The sequence below is a fragment of the Schistocerca nitens genome, chromosome 3, assembly GCF_023898315.1.
Source record: "Schistocerca nitens isolate TAMUIC-IGC-003100 chromosome 3, iqSchNite1.1, whole genome shotgun sequence".
In the NCBI taxonomy this organism is placed as follows: Eukaryota; Metazoa; Arthropoda; class Insecta; order Orthoptera; family Acrididae; genus Schistocerca; species Schistocerca nitens.
This window is the reverse complement of record NC_064616.1, coordinates 585,035,379-585,048,926: the sequence shown is the minus strand read 5'-3', so window position 1 is coordinate 585,048,926 and position 13,548 is coordinate 585,035,379. Positions and strand designations below refer to the sequence as shown.

The following is a 13,548-nucleotide window of genomic DNA, read 5'->3' as shown; positions in this document are numbered from 1 at the left end:
GTAGGCGTAGTGGGGGAAGCAGCAGCTACTGACAGCTCATGAATTTCTTCGTTTGTGCTGTATGCACGTAGACACTCATGTCCGTACGACATTGATGTAATTAATCACCTCACTAATCTATTGAGTAGGCTGGTATTTACTTTTGCGTTCTTGGGAGGTACTAGGTAGTGGCATTGTAAAGTTTGGCGAAGAACGAACTACCCGTAATGCCTGAGATATCGAATCTGATGGGAATTTAAAAAAAATTAGGAGAAGGGTTCAAGATAACGAATAATTTAAAATTGTAAATATGGATCAATATCACTTATAACATGGGCAGTGTGATTCCCTTATTGCGTTTGATGTGTAATCTGCTGGTGTTTTATTTTATGTTTTTAAGATGACTGTTGTCAGCTGAAATGAGATTTTCTGTTGAAATTTTGCGCAATTGTGTCAGTAAATAAATAAGTAAATAAATCCACTGCATAGTTTTACATGTATTAGTTATCATTTGAAAGCCCAATGGGAGTCCCTTGAAGAGTATTCGAAAGGCCGACACCTGTTTATAATCAGGATTAGGAGAACTCAGAATTATTCAAAGCGTATTTTTAGTTTTTCATGTCACGAAAGCACGTACAACATTCGTCCATCGATTATCTGTGAGTAAAAATGAGATTCACTTAAACTAAAATAGGTTTGGCTGTGGTATACAGTTATAGATTACAGCTGATCGTAATGTCGTCTATTGCTCAGGAATAGTATGTGAACTGCGAACAAACAGAAGTGAAGTATTAACCGAATAATCTAATAACAAGTTCTGAAACGTATTTTTAAATAACTAAACACATTTCCATAGTATTCAATTGCCCGCAATAAGAAAAATTTCCCCTTAGTATTCAGTGTATTTGATACATTGAGAGTACATATTTGTACATTAATTTACATATTTGTACATTAAGTTTCGTTGTCAGGTAGTTTACCGAAGAAAACTATTACGGTCGAGTACATCACAGTAATTTCGTTGGGGATGTGTTACTAGAATCAATTTTGTGCAGCCTGTTGACAAATTTCTTCAGCTTTTCACTTCATCGCTCTGTTGGTTTAGTGATTTGTGTTATGCCAAAAATGGTTCACACAAGGGACTCTGGGTGGTTTAGTTTGAATCCATAACTTACAGAAAATTGCCATTATCGTTCCGACGGTATTGAGCGGAGTTTTCCGCATTCGTCTGAGCTAACGGTGAGGTGTTTTCCGCCGCCATTACCGAGGGTCTTGTTGAAAATGACTGGCATCTTTGGGCTGTTTCTTCCTGCCTGCGTATAGTACATAGCTCCTGTGTCATGCAACATATAATTCTGAGACATGGTGCTCATTTTATGCTGATGCAACATACTGGATGTACTGACTCGTTGTATGCCACTGCTGTTTGCTTTAAATTCTGACTTCCGCATCAATGTACGTCAAAAATATGTCAATACCTCTGCATCTTCAGTTACACAGTTGACGTTTTCACTAAGGAAACATGTTGTTCATAACATTAATCACAACCGTATCTTGACATAACAGCTTTGTCATCTTCATGTTGAGTTAAATTTAGTTAACACAAATAAAGGAAGCAGAGAAGTTTGTGTCAGCAACAAAAAAAAAGTAAAACGTACATTACTATGGTATGAATTCCGTACCTAACAAACAAACCGTGTCGTGATGTGACTTATCCTGGTCAGATGTTTCCCAAGCCTGTTAATCTGAAAACACAACGATTTTTCTTGTATTTCGCAGCTGTTTCTTTTACAATCGATTTCCGTGCTGAAATTTGCTATTGATAACGGAGGGTCTACGTCATTTAAACAAAGAAATTTATTCAGTAAGGACCTCAGTGGCAGAAATAAAACTGAACACTAGAAGACACTTTTTACGCTCTAATGCTTAATCCGAGCGATGCGATGCAGTCGTTGAGGCACTGAATTCTTTGTAACTGAACTCTCAATTTCCCGTCCGGTCATCCAGACTGACGTTTACTCTGGTTTGTCTAAATCATCTGAGACGTGCTAGTTCTTGACATAAGAACACAGGCGGTTTCATTCAGAGCATTTTGGAATCCAAGCACGTGTTCCGTCTCATCTAAAATTATCGTTTTCTCTACCAGTTAACGTGCAGAGTTCATATTTCAAACAGCTCAAAATTTCATGCCGGATGCTGACAAAATGTAACTGCTATTATCTTGTTGCTTTTTATCCGGTCTGTTCCCCAGATAACAGCAGAAATGAGTATTTTACAACAGGCTAAGGGAATGCGGTATGCCAAAATACCCTGTCCAGTTATGCTTCGTTACGTGCACAATCAGTTTGGACTGTTTTGAACTCTCCCAAATTTCCCTGCTATGCTCCACTTCTGTGTATCTGCTGTCATAGCTAAGGACACAATGAAGCATTTTCTTCTCTAAGGCTTTCTCCTCAGTTTGAGCCTCCATCCACATTTCATAGTTATAGAAAGGCACAAGTCTCTTACATGAATGATGAAAAATTCATGTTGGGGCATTATTTTTATTGGGGTTAACTGTTCGGCGTAATTGCTTATTCTCAACGTAGTATAATGAGTCTGATGTCCGTTTTCTTCAGCGCGTTTCAAGCAATTGAAGGTGATGCCGTCGAGAGTTATGTGGTCTGAAGATATCTGCATACCTCATAAGTCTGAATGGGGATTACAGCCTACCTTCTCTGTGTTGTAGACGAGACAACTTAAATAAAACAAAATGAATATAGTTAGTAATGTACGACACTTAATTAGCTTCAGCTACCTCATTTATTTTGACTGCATAATTGCGGCCATAGTTATGTTATAATAAAAAATACATTTTTCAACTTTCAGTAGTAACTCAAATGTTCATTGTTGATGACACATCCAAATTAACAGGACTTGTTATTCACATATTTGTTCTTAGGCGAAGGTTCTGAATAGCACGTATCTACATCTGCAGTGACAAAATTGCAATGACGTTCAAAAAATAGTGTAATCTGCTCTAATAGTATTTGTCCATCAGAAAAGAAGAGATTTATATTGTCACTGCTTTCCACATTAAATCGTAAATGTTCCTACAGTGTGTCCGAGAATGAGAATTATAACATACTGCAGGTAAAAAATCGCCTGATAGATGGGTACACGAAGGTCAGTTGCAGTCTTCTTGATAGCTGACTGAGGATAGGCTCAATTATAAAGTGATTGAAGTACATCGTTCATTTATCTCAGGAAAAAGTAGTGCAAATTTTCTCTGGCTCTGCATGTGCTGTATTTCATCTAGTATTGGCTGTAACGGTCGATGAAAATTTCAAAAATTAAATGTCATTCCGAACTGCATCTAGACTGATGTAACACCAAAGAAAACTGGAATTTTGATAGCTGGAACGAGACATTGCGCTGTTCTCACTTGATTATGTGATGCGAATTTTGAAGTACGAAAGTGTACGTAGGTCATCGTGCAAAAACAACATTCGTTTCTAGAGTTTTCTGTATTGGTTTGATTTACTTGAGGGGAAGCGAATGTACACTTTCGAAATAATTTGAATTTTTTGTCAATTCTCTGAAATAACTAGTGATATTGTTCTCAACAGCAGTTTTTACAGACCAGTTCCTGTTTTTATTTTTTAAATTCAGTTTATTTTAACCATTGAAGGAAAAATCACTAACGTAGAAAGTGGGACACGTTGTGTACACCACACCATCTAAGGAGGTGGACAGAGATACTTAACTTTCCTCTGGCAAAAACCCTCAAATTGCTAATATCTAGGTCCACTAAACTTTGATATGTGTGTGAAGTTCACTAAAAGGAATGTACAATACTAAAAGGAATGCACAATACTATTCATACAAAGGTACAAAAATAGTACCTGCCCATAAAAATGTTTTCAGCATTTCATGACAACGTAACCAGTTTAATCAATTTCTGTATCAACTGCAAAAGTTGTGTCGCTGACACCATGATGAATCACAAACAAATAAAATAGTACTAAAAGGTAAAACTTGCTTCTCTCTCATTTTCCTTTATTTTTCAATGAAGTCTTATTAACCTATAATAAATAATTGAACAAAAAATCTTTTTTTGTACTGTCCTAGGTAAAAAAAAAACACGAAAAAACGATGAAAGCGAAGCAGTAAGGAACGTGCTGCTTCTGCTGTTACGGGATGTTAATGAAACGACAGCACAGCTGCAACATAGTGTTCGCTTCATGGCACGACAATTTCAGTAAAGACTTTCTACGAATATCTTAAAATCGTACTAACTACCTGGCTTCTTAAAGAGAGCTGCGGTTTGCTGGTTCCCGGCAAACATGGTACGTCAGACAGAGAAGGCCTGCTTCTAATGACCCATTTGTCTACCAGACGTGAAGCAATAAGATACGCGAGCGATTTATGGCAGCGGTAGTTGAGGAATGGAGCGCCGGCGCGGACGTCTGTCTAAATGGAGTATTTCCATTGGTGCTGTTGGCAATTTAAAGAAACCGATTTCAGCAAAGAAACTATCCCTCATGTCTAGACATAACATACAATATACGAAGTCGCAGAAACGATAAATAAGATCTTTAATTCTACGAACTGACGACTCTTAACAACCTGTATACTGCTACAAATATTCAAATTTGTAAAAAGTATTATAAACAGTAATCTTCAGTTATTTTCTGAACTTCGAAATTCGTTTCGTTATTCAAGGTGGAATATGTGGTCATAATGATATTGATTAAATGTAATGTTTGTTCTCCTCTAGTGGGTGATAACGGAAATTTAGAACATCGAGTTTCTGTCTTAACAACGGTTTAACTGTGTGGTAAGTCATTTTGCTGTATTATTTGAAACTGGGTGCTCATGTACAAATGCATTTACCTCATGGATTACCGAATGTAACCTCAGAGTTGTATCGCAAGATAAAAAAACCATAAAGGCTGAAGCCAGGTTCTGGTTTATAACCCATACTTGCTAAGGACAAGCTTTCATATACCCAACCCAAAAGGCGATCATTATCAGGTGTGTAGTACCAAATGCGGAGAAAAACATCAAAATTTCGGTACAGTGACTTCTTTGATTTTGGGTTGAAGCTTCCACATGTAACTTAAAAGTCAGCAGTTCGTTATGATTTACTGCAGTCGAAGTTGACTTGCGCATTACTGGTACTGACACACACTCATCCAAAATGCTCGTTTCTCGCTAAAAATTCTGAAAAGCGAATGGAATTTTTTCCCAAAAATATTTGTTCTTCAGTTTGATTATGTTCGGATCACGATCTACTCCCTTACATATATAAAAGTAACTTTAAAATTCCAGTCATGCGAATGTATTTCGGTAAAGCGGAAGGTAAAACGATAAGATTCATTTTGAGGTGTTGATCTTATTCTGCGGGCTGCTCGAAAATGGAAAGAGTTACTCTAAAAGACTAACAAAAGCTGAAATGATAGATAGATTGAATGTGGAAATTATATAATATATTAATTATTTCTACTGCAGTGCAAGGGGTTCCTGCGCTCACCACTATTCACATTAAGATAAATATTCTTAAGTGTGAAGAACAGAAACGCAAATAATATAAGCTTGTTGGCTGTAAATATCCGTTAGGCACATTAGAAGTCGAGCTATCAGATATTTCTCAAGTTGGAATATTTGATTCATTTGCTGGTGCGTTAAAAAAATCTGACAATAACGTAAAAAATGGCTACAGACAGTCAATTGAAAATGGAGAAAAAGCTACAAATGCACATTTAAATGACAACCTTGTAGCTAAGTCTGAGACATCTACTGCAACTGTTAACAAATACTGAAGATTAATAGTATAAAAAATAAACGTCAATTGCGGTAAAAAAATGCAGATTTGCTTAACCGTCGGCAACTAGGTACACTTCAATGTCATCTGCAACATTGAAATACTGCAAAAAATTGGTAAACATTAGTGAGCCAATATTAAGGAAACGGAAAAAGCATTACTGAATAAATATTAGAAAATTACCTGTGTTCGTAATTGTTTTCTCAGAGCGTATAGATTAAAAAGGAACACTTTTTTGGATAACGACAACTGAGATTTCCCTGCGAGACGTGTAAAGTAGCCATTACTGTCGGGTAAGATAGATTAGTCTTACACTGACTCTGTGTTTTGTGCCATACAAACAAAGCTAAAATAACTTTGTGTGTACGTTCGTATTATTGTGAAACAATGACACGACAAATCTGTCTGACTCACGGATGATGGTGGTATCAACGAGGAAGACTCTCGGGCTGAATAATATCTGTAACAGCCAAATGATTCACACAACTGTATGTACACATGAACTGTATCCTATGGGTGTAGGTGCTAGAGAACTGATTATGCATTAGTATCAATAAGAAAAGATCAGCGAAATATTAGCACAAAAACTTGTTGTTACTCCGCAGCGTGTTGCTGATGAATGTCCTATTATAGCTACGTCTGTAATGAGCTAATGAACTTAATGTATACGTTGGCTGGTGCTTAGGTTACCATAATCAATTAAATGTAAATGTCGTGTCACTAGGGCCTCCCGTCGGGTTGACCGTTCGCCGAGTGCCAGTCTTTCGATTTGACGCCACTTTAGCTACTTGCGCGTCGATGGGGATGAAATGATCATGATTAGGACAACACAACACCTAGTCCCTGAGCGGAGAAAAATCTCCGACCCAGCCGGGAATCGAACCCGGACCCTTAGGATTGACATTCTGCCGCGCTGTCACTTTTTTTTTTAATCTCATTTTGTTCGCTTTTGTTCGTTGCATCTGCTCGGGGCGGACGTCGTAAGACATCCGTCTAAGTTCGTTGTTGATCGATTAACTCAGTTTTTTTATTACAGAGGGCTGCTAACCCTCTGACCGAACACGCTGAGCTACCGTGCCGGCTTCCCTCAGCTACCGGGGGCGGACGGAAATAAACTTGTCCCTTCCCTATACCAATAACAGGAGGGGAAGTGACCGGACCCTCAACGTAGAGGTTACCATCGGCCATCAACATAGTGGTGGGCAGGAAAAGAACTGTATTCCCATACCCTCTTTCGATCTGAGAATTAATTCGCCCACAAGTTACAGTGTGCTATGTAGTTCAGTGATCAGCTGTTACGAGGTGCAATATGGTATTTACCACCATGCCTTGGCCTAGGCAAAAAATATGAATTCCAGAAAAATATTAATCGTAGACTTCCAAAGCTGCAGGATTTTTCTCTATACACCTTGCTGCATGACACCTACAGCATCGATGAAAGATTCCACGTGAAATTATGGATAACTAATAATGTATTTCAAATAGTATTCTGCCAGACAAAGTCTGCAGGCGTAGTGAAAATAATCATCCGCACGAAGCGCAATTATAGTGAATGAAATAATCCATTGATGCATCTGCAAAAAAATTTAGCTCAACAGCCCTTTTCCATTTGAAGAGTGCAGTTCCAATGAACGATTTTAACGGCTAAGCACTGATAATATAGGTACGGCGACACCTGGAAATATGATAAAATATTATCCATTTCTGGAGATTTGCTCGAGAATTGCCGACTACATTACGAGGACGGTCAAAACTTTTTGAAAGAGTTATTCCCACTTGATGTTTGACATACAATTAGTTTGCATAAGAATACACGTCTTAGATATATACTGCCTGTTATAATACAGATATCTACATCAAGTTACTTCTCTAAATAATTACGCAAGTAAGTTACTTCTCTAAATAATTACGCAAGTTTAAAAAGCTATCCATGAGTACTTTGCTGTTAGAAATCTTCATAGGTTCATCCTCAGTGTGTTCGAAGGTGCAGACATGTAACCCAAAATACAGACTACTTCAGTATCACTCCCATACAGAAGACGCCTTATCTGTATTTTTCGACATTTCAATCATACTGCCGTATTTGTCACAGCACGCTCCACTGATTATGTTCTTACCTATAGATTGAGTACTCATACATCTGGAAACTACGATATTTCCCCCGAAAGACACTTTGACCTAGAACTGTGTGTCACACTATATATCTTTTTATTTTTTCTGTAGTGGTAAACTACACATTTTCACATTTGATTAATTTTAATTTCTGCCAATTACATTTTCTTTCTATCCCGGATGTTTTTATTTTAACCTCCTCCATATAAGCTTCTTTATTACTTCTGACTTCTTTTCATTCCTGTTATCAGGAGATACGATTCCCATTCACAACTGAGAACTATACAATAGTTGGCAAATTCCTTTGTCCCAGTTGCAACACAAAGCTGAAATTATTACTTCTAGTAGAAGCTATGGGAAGAAACAAACATTATAATACTTTCATTAATTCTTCACTGACGTTTTGTTTTAATATAACACCTTGTTCAAAACGTATGAGAAATGCAATACAGCAGCGCTTATGGGTGGCATGGATTTTTAGTCTGTTTCCGGAGGTATGTGGCACCAATCGTCTGCGTTCAGGTCAGGCAATTCCGGCATATTAGGAGCCGATGGTTTGAGGGCGCGAAACTAGAGCCAATAGCGTCACAGATGATTCTCATCAGGTTCATATCAGGCGAATTTGGCGACCATGACATCAACGTAAGTTCACTCTCGTGGTCCTCAAATAAACTGTAGCACAGTTGTAGGCTTGTGACACGGACAGTTATCCTTCTGGAGATGAGATCGCCGTCAGGGAACACATCAAGCATGACGGGATGCAGGTGGCCCACAGTAACGCTCTCGTTGCCCACAGTTTTCATGGTGTCTCCGAACTTTACCACAGCTTCCATACAATTCCAGATAAATGTACCACCCTTGGATAATACGGCCCCCACTAGTCTGCTTCAAGTGGTGTGATGAATGTTCCGAGAAAACGTTCGCTTGTTTCTCGGCGTATTCGGACTCGACCATCGAGCAAATTTACAAGAAACGTGATTCATCTGACCAGTCGACATGTTATCATTGATCCTCGGGCCAATCTGGATGCAAGCATGACATCAGCGAAACAAGATTCTGACGCATTTTTCGACTCTGTAAGCGCAGAACAGGGAATCAGTGATCATAAGGCCATTGTAGCATCCCTGAAAATGGAAGTAAATAGGAATATAAAAAAGGGAGGAAGTTTTATCTATTTAACAAGAGTAATAGGAGGCAGATTTCAGACTACCTAACAGATCAAAACGAAAAATTCTGTTCCGACACTGACAATGTTGAGTGTTTAAGGAAAAAGTTCAAAGAAATCGTAAAATGCGTTTTAAACAGGTACGTGCCTAGTAAAACTGTGAGGGACGGGAAAAACCCACGGTGGTTTAACAACAAAGTTAGGAAACTACTGCGAAAGCAAAGAGTGCTTCACTGCAAATTTAAACGCAGCCAAAACCTCTCAGACAAACAGGAGGTGGCTTACAAAACACTCGTTCGACCTATACTTGAGTATTGCTCATCAGTGTGGGATCCGTACAAGGTAGGGTTGACAGAGGAGATAGAGAAGATCCAAAGAAGAGCGGCGCGTTTCGTCACAGGGCTATTTGGTAAGCGTGATAACGTTACGGAGATGTTTAGCAAGCTCAAGTGGCAGACTCTGCAAGAGAGGCGCTCTGCATCGCGGTGTAGCTTGCTGTCCAGGTTTCGAGAGGGTGCGTTTCTGGATGAGGTATCGAATATATTGCTTCCCCCTACTTATACCTCCCAAGAAGATGACGAATGTAAAATTAGAGAGATTCGAGCGCGCACGGAGGCTTTCCGGCAGTCGTTCTTCCCGCGAACCATACGCGACTGGAACAGGAAAGGGAGGTAATGACAGTGGCACGTAAAGTGCCCTCCGCCACACACTGTTGGGTGGCTTGCGGAGTTAGATGTAGATGTAGATGTAAATATCTCTGGTGTGTATCGAATCACATCACAGGCAGCTACAATTGTGGCAACTAATTCCATCTCCATATCCACTGGGGTCTCATACACAAGTGACTTTAGATACGCCCATAGGAAATAATGAAGGGTATTCAGGTCAGGTGACCTCGCAGGCCATGGAATAGGAACTCCTCTTCCAATCCAGCAACCAGGAAATACAGCATTGAGATGGTTGCGGACATCTAAACTGAAGTGAGGCGGCACACCGTCATGCAGTATCCACATCCTCTCTTGAGCAGCTATGAGTACGTTCTCCAACAACTCAGAACTCTTTGCACAACCCTGAAGTACAGGTGACCATTCAAAAGGCCAGATTGAAGATATGGCCCAATGAGATTGTCGCCTACAATGCCGACCCAGATATTCACAACAAAACGAACGTAGAGGTTTTCCTCATCCCACACACGGGTATTCCTGCTGTTTGAAATACCATCATGATCAAATGAGGCTTCGTCAGATTTGGAGGAAATCTAGTTGATTATCCGAGCAGCCACTGACACAATGCGACCCTTTGTGCAAAGACAGTCACAAGCATTGGATGGACTCGTTGTGGGTGATATGGGTGTAATTCTTGTTTGTGGATTACTCGCCACACGCTAGTAAGTGCAACGCCCATTTGACGTGCAGTACGACGAATACTTGTAGTGGGGTCCGCAGATACACGTTCCAGCACCTCCTCTCCAAAATCGGGTATGCGAGTGGTTCTCATGTTGCCAGGTCACCCGTTTCTTTTTTCCAATGAACCAGTTCCCTCGTCCGTCGATCGAGAGAAATAAAGGATGACACCTGTTTGGAAACCGTTCCCTGCCCAACTTCACAGCAGAATTGCAAAGTACTTCCCCATACACAAGGTGCAAGCCAGTGAGTTTTGCGAAACTGTACCGATACTGATCCATAGTACTGTACTGTACGCCTCTTAATGGCACTGTGTAATGAAAAGGTCTGTTGTTGACTCATAGCACTTACTGATATGGGTGAATGTAAGTGCAACAGAGCCGCCTTATGGACAAGTAAGCCGGCCGCAGTGGCCGAGCGGTTCTAGGCGCTTCAGTCCGGAACCGCGCGACTGCTACGGTTGCAGGTTCGAATCCTGCCTCGGGCATGGATGTGTGTGATGTTCTTAGGTTAGTTAGGTTTAAGTAGTTCTAAGTTTTAGGGGACTGATGACCTCAGGTGTTAAGTCCCATAGTGCTTAGAGCCATTTGAACCATTTGGACAAGTAAAGTAAACAAAACCTACAACATGACTTCATACTAATCAGGCTCGTCCTCCTTGTTTCCTTGCAGGAATTAAAGAATGTACATTAAAATGAGCAGCACAGTACGGGTAAACTTGCACCCATGTTAGTTGTAAATAAGATGGAAAACAGTAACGCTAGACAAAGCGGTAGACAGGTTTACTTCCCTATCTACTTAAGATGGCTTCTCCAACCACAGATTCTCTACCTCAAATTTCTTAGTGGAACATTCAATATGTCCTGTTAGGTTTTACACGTTCTTACGGAAACGACCTGTATATACACAGAAGCGCTAAAGAAACTGGTATATGCATGCGTATTCAAATACACAGATATAGAAACAGACAGAAATACGGCGCTGCGGCCGGAAACGCTTGTATAAGATAACACGTGTCTGGCGCAGTTGTTACATCGGTTACTGCTGCTACACTGGCAGGTTATCAAGATGTAAGTGACTTTGAACGTGGTGTTATAGTCGGGGCACGAGCTATAGGACACAGTATCTCCGAGGTTGTGAAGAAGTGGAAATTTTTCGGTACGACCATTTCACGAGTGTACCGTAAATATCAGGAATCTGGTAAAACATCAAATCTCCGACATCGCTGCTGCCGGAAGAAGATGCTGCAACAACGGTACCAACGACGACTTACGAGAATCATTCAGCGTGACTGAAGTGCAAACCTTTCGCATATTGCTGCAGATATCAATGCTGGGCCATCAGCAAGTGTCAGCATGCGCACCATTCAACGAAACATCAGCAATATGGGTTTTCGGAGACGAATTCGCACTCGTTTCCCCTTGATGGCTGCACGACACAAAGCTCTACGCTTCGCCTGGCCCCTTCAATACCGACATTGGACTATTGATGACTGGAAACATGTTGCCTGGTCGGACGAGTGTCGTTTCAAATTGTATCGAGCGGATGGACGTGTACGGGTATGGAGATAACCTCACTAATCCATGGAACCTGCATGTCAGCAGGGGACTGTTCAAGCTGGTGGATGCTCTGTAATGGTGTGGGGCGTGTGCAGTTGGAGTGATATGGGACCCCTGACATGTCTAGATACGACTATGGCAAGTGGCAGGTAGGTAAACATCCTGTCTGATCACCTGCATAAAATCATATCCATTGTGCATTTCGACGGACTTGGGCAATTCCGGCAGAACAGTGCGACACCTCACACGTCCAGAATTGCTACAGAGCGGTTCCAGGAACACTCCTCTGAATTTAAACACTTCCGCTGACCACCAAACTCCCCAGATATGAACATTATTGAGCATATCTGTTATGCCTTCCAACGTGCTGTTCAGAAGAGATCTCCACCGCCTTGTACTCTTACGGATTTATGGACAGCCCTGCAGGACTCATAGTGTCGGTTCCCTCCGACAGTACTTCAGACATTAGTCGAGTCCATGCCACGTCGTGTTGCGGCACTTCTGAGTGCTCGCGGGGGCCCTACACGATATTAGGCAGGTGTACCAGTTTCTTTCGCTCTTCAGTGTGTATTCCTCATCTACCTATTAGTTAAAATCGTCTCAAAATATAGTATTTCTTAGGATTAGTCTCCACATATGAACAGAATGACATATCGGGAGACTGTAATTTATAATATGTACAGATATATATAGATACTTAATTGGAAGGAAAACTTGGATGTAACTGAAGAAGAATTCAAACCAAAAGACATCACAACTTTATACCCTACTAGACAGAAATTTATAAGTAGTAATCATAGTTATAAATATTATCACAAGAATATACTACAAGAAATTATGCATTACTTACATTATTTGTTTGATATTAAGAGAGCTCCATTAGCTGTTGTGCATCACACTATCTATACATTTGGCATGGCAAACATAGCTTCCAAAATTTATGTGCATTTTGGGAGGCAGCCTTAATGAAAAATATAGCTTCAAATATTATGAAAATTAATAGTGTTTTTGGTATCTCGTTATTTCAGTTGTTCTTTATTATTTCATTTGAACTTTGTAAAAACTGAAACGATTTCTTTACATATGAACAGTAAATTACTCAATTATGTTCGAAAGCGGAAGACAGTACTCAGCTCCCAAAGTACAATCCCTGCTTCATCCACGAGAAATAAATGATGTTATTTTCTTTGAACTTCAAAGGATATATGGCAAACATATTGTATAAATTTAGTATTTTATACATCCTCAGCAACTGTAGTCATGTATAACGAAATAATAAGCAACCAGTAGAAAAAAAAGTTAATTTCTTTACCTGTTTCTGGCACTTGGTGCCCTTCTTCAAAAGGGTTATACCTACCGCACTATTTTCGGGTGTCAACAATAAGATGCGTACAGCAAACTGCCATTCTCATGTAGTTCATAGTGTCTGTACAAAAATAGTAAACTGATCTCGTACTGACACTATAATCCACATGGCCAGGGTATTTTGCTACATGCATATTATTGCTAATACTTGTAAATAATG

At 39.9% G+C, this 13,548-nt stretch overlaps 1 protein-coding gene across 1 annotated transcript in view; it reads right to left on the bottom strand.

Annotated features, from left to right (window-relative positions):
* Nucleotides 1–13,548, bottom strand: part of LOC126249667 (elongation of very long chain fatty acids protein AAEL008004-like) — a 139,227-nt gene that overhangs the window by 117,202 nt on the left and 8,477 nt on the right. The gene's annotated exons all lie outside the window — the stretch shown is intronic.